We start from the raw sequence: 5,769 nt of genomic DNA, 5'->3' as shown, positions 1-5,769 counted from the left end.
TGCTTGCTTCTTTTTTTTGTTATTATCATATTTTTTAATTTGATAGATTAAAAATTAATTTATTGTGGATTTAAATTATATTTAAGGGTCTATTGTTATTTAATAAATTACTGCATGTATAAAATTAAATTTAAATTCTCAATACTTATTTAAGGGAACGAGTAAGTTAATCACTCGATCAATCCAAATAAATTATATTGGTGCATTATATAATAGATATGAGGTTGCGGTTTTTGGTTGATGTTTTAATTAATTATTTCTTAGCACCCACAATCAATTATAATTTGATTCCATAGTTTTAAAGAAAATGAAAGCATAAAACATCTTAAATAATACAAAACATACTTAATCCCTCCCCCCTCTTCTTCTTCCATAATCTCGTGACACTAACTTGTCAATATCTACTTATCCATATATATGTACGTCCAATTTATATTTAATCAAGTTATATATGCATAGGGACATAGGATTGATTATTCGAATGCAGCTGCTATGCGTAGGCTAATTCCAATAAATTTGTTAATAACGATGTTATGCGTATATTAAAATTAATTATTAATATAAAATAAATATTAAAATATAAAATAAATTAAATAATATAAAAATATATTATAACTAATTTTAAGGAATAAAAGGTCTTTTTCATTTCATCCCATTAAGAAAAGTACCCTCAAATCAAACAAAAAAATGTTGCGTGCTTTCATATCTCAAACCATATATTCGCCATTGATTTGATTTGATTTTAATGGAAAATAAACACTGCAGAGAACTGTGTTACGGTGTTGAACTTGAACCTGTTGAGTGTTGAGCAATAAAGAAGATCCTTTAATTTACTAGCCCTTACCAACCAGCATAATCTCTTTGATTCAGATATGGGAGGCCCCACACCCTTCCTACATAGATTATGCAGGTTACTTACTTTGAAAATGAAATACTTCTCTATCAAATTTCAACTCCTCAACAGGCTGAATTTTTTCAATATTGTAGGGAGATAGGTGTTTTTCAAAGTTATTTTTGTATAGTTGAGTTTAATATTATAAGAAAATTTTTTGATGGTCAGAACACACATAAAAGGTCACCATCGTTTTGTGCATCTTAATTTTTTAATAATCTAAAAGAAAAACGGCAAACCTGTTTTGAGTTAAAGGAATTTTTTTGTTTTTTAAAATTAAAAAACTAAAAACGGCAGTGCCGTTTTGCGTATTACACAAATTTTAAAGTTGAAATTGGTCAAAACTGCAGTGATATTTTGCTAGAAAAATGAAAACGTTATTGACGTTTTATACTGACATAAATAAAAAAATATATATAAAACTAACTATAAAAAAATATTAGTGTTATCGTGAAAAACACTTCTAAAAAAATAGACGGGAACAACATGAAGTGGTTCTTTATTTTTAGATGTTGAGAGAGTTCTCAACTCTCTAGTAGTTTGAGTTACATATGCTGAATGAAATTTTTTGTGGGTATATTGATTATTGAGTGTATTAAATGAAGGGTTACGTTAGTATAAAAATATATTATAATGCTTAAAATTTGTATGATATATATAAAAGTGTGATTTATTTATGTAAAAATTTATGTGTTATTGTTATTCCTCTTCTTGAAGATGATAAATTCGTCCCTGATCTTTTTTACTGCGGACATTTTCGTCCCCGAAAATTAGGAAATACTTAAATGTCACTGACCCCGTTAAAAACTGGACATTTTTACCCCTCCGTTTGAGTGTTTCCGTTTGCCTTGATGGAAAACGGTGACGTGGCTCCCGTGGCGCTGAGCTGGCTTTAACGGGCTGCCACGTCGGATGGGCTTTTAAAAAGAGGACAAATTAGTCCCCAAACTCAAAAACGCTGCCGTTTCTTAGTCATCCCCAATGTATGAAATCCTGGAGCCCTAATCCTTCGAATGCATTCTGAGGGTGAAGCGGGAGAAGGAAGAAAGGGAGCATTCCGACCATGGCATCCGAAGGTGTGTCCTCAAGCTCGAGAAGAGGCCCAGTTCCGACCGGCAATGATGGAAAAGAGTGCGTGTCACCAAAGTGCTTCTGTGGAGAAAACGCAATCCTATTCATGTCGAGGACGACCAGAAATCCAAAGAGATTGTTTCTGGGATGTCCCTTTTATAAGGTATGCAAAGGAAATCTGTGTAACTCCGTTTGTGGTAGGGTTTATCCTCAATTTCTGATTTTCTGAGCTTTGAGGATTGATTTTGTGTAGGTTAGACAACCATGTTGCAAGTATTTTCTGTGGCTGGACGAGCACATAGCTAGTCTTGGTGTTGGTGTTACAAGGTACCTAGGGCATGAGCAAATTTTGCATGGTGAAGAGCATCACTGGAACAAAGAGGATAATGTTGCTGGAGAAGAGGATAGAAGCGTTAGAGGTTTAAAAAAATCCAATTGGGTGGAGCATATGTGTGATGTTTGTTGTCCTGATATTTGCATTATTTAGTTATAAGAAATGATGTAAGACATGCGAAATGTTAAAAATGAAATGTATTAATCATTTGTGTATCTGACATAAGTTTGGGTCATGTTTGTGATTATGTATGTATGAAAAGAAAGTTGACAAAGTTACAGAAAATCAAACTTTCAACCATTAACATCAACATAAAATTGGCAAAGTTTCAGAAAATCAAACTTTCAACCATTAACATCAAAATAAAAGGAAAGTAGTATGTCTTTCTACCATTAACATCATCTTACTTCACAAATAAAGTTTGAACCAAAATAAAGACCCAAACCAAAAAAAGGAAATAGTATCTAGAATTTCTAGTTATCAGTTACATTGGGTCACAGCTAAACAAAAAAAAAAGCATAATATCGTCAGCCGTCAGTCATGTTGATTCCTTAGATGTTGGGTCAGTTAGTGTTGTTGTTTTGGAGACTTCCTGAGTTGGTGCTACTTGCGGTGTGCTAGATTGTCCTTGAATCAATGGTGCCGGTGGCCTAAAGATCTTCTGCTTTGGTCTGAATTTTGATGCTTTCGGACGAGAAGTGTTGTTAACCATCGATGGAACCTTGCCTGGATCTTTACTTGGAGGGGTTGTAGTTGGGGCTGGTGGCCTGAATGGAGTGACTCTTGCTCCCAGAGTTGGTATCACAAGTGTGGATCTAGTAAACCTGGATAGAGCTGGTGCAACATTTGCAGGATTTGGTGCAGCTGCACTCATAACCTACACGCAGGAGCAGACCAAAACATGGGGAAAAAATAAAGCACATCAACTGGGTTCAAACAAGTCATATATCAAATTGATCACAAAGACAAGAAATTAAATAGTTACAGTAGTTGGTTGTTGCAGGGGTGTTGTGTTGCTTGGTTGGCTACTTGAAGAATCCTGGAGAGTTAATGAACATGATCAATCAGCATGATAATAAGACAGATTAGTCCCCTAAGTTTTCTATACTAAGACATATTGATCTTTGAGGAAATCCATACTAATACTCATTAACCCCTAACCTATAAGCCAGTAAGACAGATTAGTCCCTAACACAGTTATTTCTAAATCAGCAATTCTACATGAGTGTGTTATTCAAACCAGAAATAGAGAATGCAAACTTACCCCTAGAGTTGGAGCTGACTGTGACAAAGGAAGCACAACCAGTTGTTGAGAGCTGCTTCCTTCTTTTTTCTTAGGCTTCTTTGTTTTCGGCTTCCAACCGGGGTTTGATGGAGCTCCCTTGCAGGTTTTGTAGTTGTGGCCCTTTTCACCACACTTACTGCAAGCCACCGAGAATGACTTCTTCAATTTTCTCCCTTGTGGAAACTTGTGGCCTTCATCTTCATCCTCTGACTCCATAGGTGTGTACAATTCCTCCGACTCATACTCAAACATGATTTTCTCAGACTCTATCGGAACTTCACTTACATACCATCTGCCTACATTATCAGAAACCACTTCAGGCCTATTGCCACCACCTCCTCCATCATTCGGCCCAGAAGCTGGGTCCATTCCACCATCACCAGCTGCCCTTGTGTTAGCCTGACCACTCCGTTCTCCACTTGCATTCTCCCTCGCACCATACTGCACCTTCTTCTTACCCTTCTTATGATTATCCTTTATCCGTTGTCTCTTTATGACTTTCTTTTTGGGGGTTATCACCTTCTTCTTGGGCTCTCTTTTTCTCTTGCCACCAGCAGCCCCGCTATTGCTCTTAGAATCACTTCTATCACTCTCAAACCCAGCTGGTGGAGGTTTATATAATACATCCTCGGTGCTCTCGTACCCATCATCCGATGAAGAGGATGTCTTCAATTCTTCTAGAATTTCATCCACATTCACATCCACTTCATCATCACCATTCCTACCAGCATCATCTACTACCTCCGGAGCATCAACGGGCTGGTCAAATTAAATGTGAAACTCAAGATAATGTTGGTCCTTCAGTAAGTTTTCTCGCATTGCATTGATCCCTGCGTCCCCGGTTAACTCGTTCAGACCAGACTCAAGATTGCCACTTCTTCGATCATACCAGTATACTGCCTTGTATGAATGGTATCCCAAACCCTTAAATAAGGTTACAAGGTCCCCGAAGTTCACAAAATCTGGGTCCATCTCCGGGAACCTCTCCTCCTTACCATTTTGATATACAAGGACACCATCACTATCTCTCACAAAGCTGTCTCGGTGGTAAAAAACTGGCACTACAAAAACATCCACCATCTGAAATTTACCAAGAAACAACTTTGTGTCAGTACTGGGGTACATTGAAAATTTATTTCAGAATCCCCTAAACCTTGACACAATGCTTCCTACTACTATTTCTACACACTATGCTCTAAAAAACATTTTCTTCCCTCATTACACCACTGTTACACAGTCTCAACATGCACCCATGATAACTTCACCTTTAGTACAAACATGAACTACAAAAACTTCAGGGGTAAGGAAGGCGATCTTACCTTGACAGGAAGACGGCAGTGCTGACCTTGCCAGTAACCTTCTTTCCTACCACCGACAGCAACTCCACTGCACGCCGATTGCTCTTCCACGTAGTGCAGTTTTTGGAGGGAGAAACAGGGGGAACTTTGATCGTTTTGGTGTTATGGGTGTTGCGTATGTGAGTTAAGGTAAGTTTCGAAAGGTTGGAGAGAAACAGCAGCGTTTTTGAGTTTGGGGACTAATTTGTCCTCTTTTTAAAAGCCCGTCTGATGTGGCAGCCCGTTAAGGCCAGCTCAGCGCCACGGGAGCCACATCACCATTTTCCGTCAAGGTAAATGGAGACACTCAAATGGAGGGGTAAAAATGTCCAGTTTTTAACGGGGTCAAGGACATTTAAGTATTTCTTAATCCTCGGGGACGAAAATGTCTGCGGTAAAAAAGGTCAGGGACAAATTTATCTTTTACTCTAAAAAATATACGAACCATTAATGATAATTATCACTATTGTCTGGTGGTTAATCTTTTACAATCATTATTTAAAAACATATAGTATAAATTAATAATAAACAATTAAAATACTAAAAAATATGTTNTTAATATCATTAATTCTATTCGTTTAAAATAATTAGAATACTACGACAAAATCAGTTTTAATTTATTATTAAATATTTAACATAAACGATAATTTATTAAAAATACACCGTAAACATTAATAGTAATAATTATTTTTTTAAACACATTCTTGATAAAACTAAAATTAGTAACGATATATGCTAACAATTAATAACATTAATTCTGTTTTTTAATAAATAATTAAAATACTAAAAAAATCCAGTTTAATTATTAAATACTAACAATTCTATTTTTCCTTTTTTTAAAACCTTTCAA

General features: G+C 36.0%; 1 pseudogene; it reads left to right on the top strand.

Moving 5' to 3' along the window:
* LOC110271630 overlaps positions 5,305–5,769 on the top strand; it is a 2,381-nt pseudogene continuing 1,916 nt past the window's right edge.

This window comes from Arachis ipaensis, chromosome B04 (genome assembly GCF_000816755.2).
Source record: "Arachis ipaensis cultivar K30076 chromosome B04, Araip1.1, whole genome shotgun sequence".
Classification (NCBI taxonomy): domain Eukaryota; kingdom Viridiplantae; phylum Streptophyta; class Magnoliopsida; order Fabales; family Fabaceae; genus Arachis; species Arachis ipaensis.
Note: the sequence above shows the minus strand (reverse complement) of the source record. Positions and strands in the feature narration are given on the sequence as shown.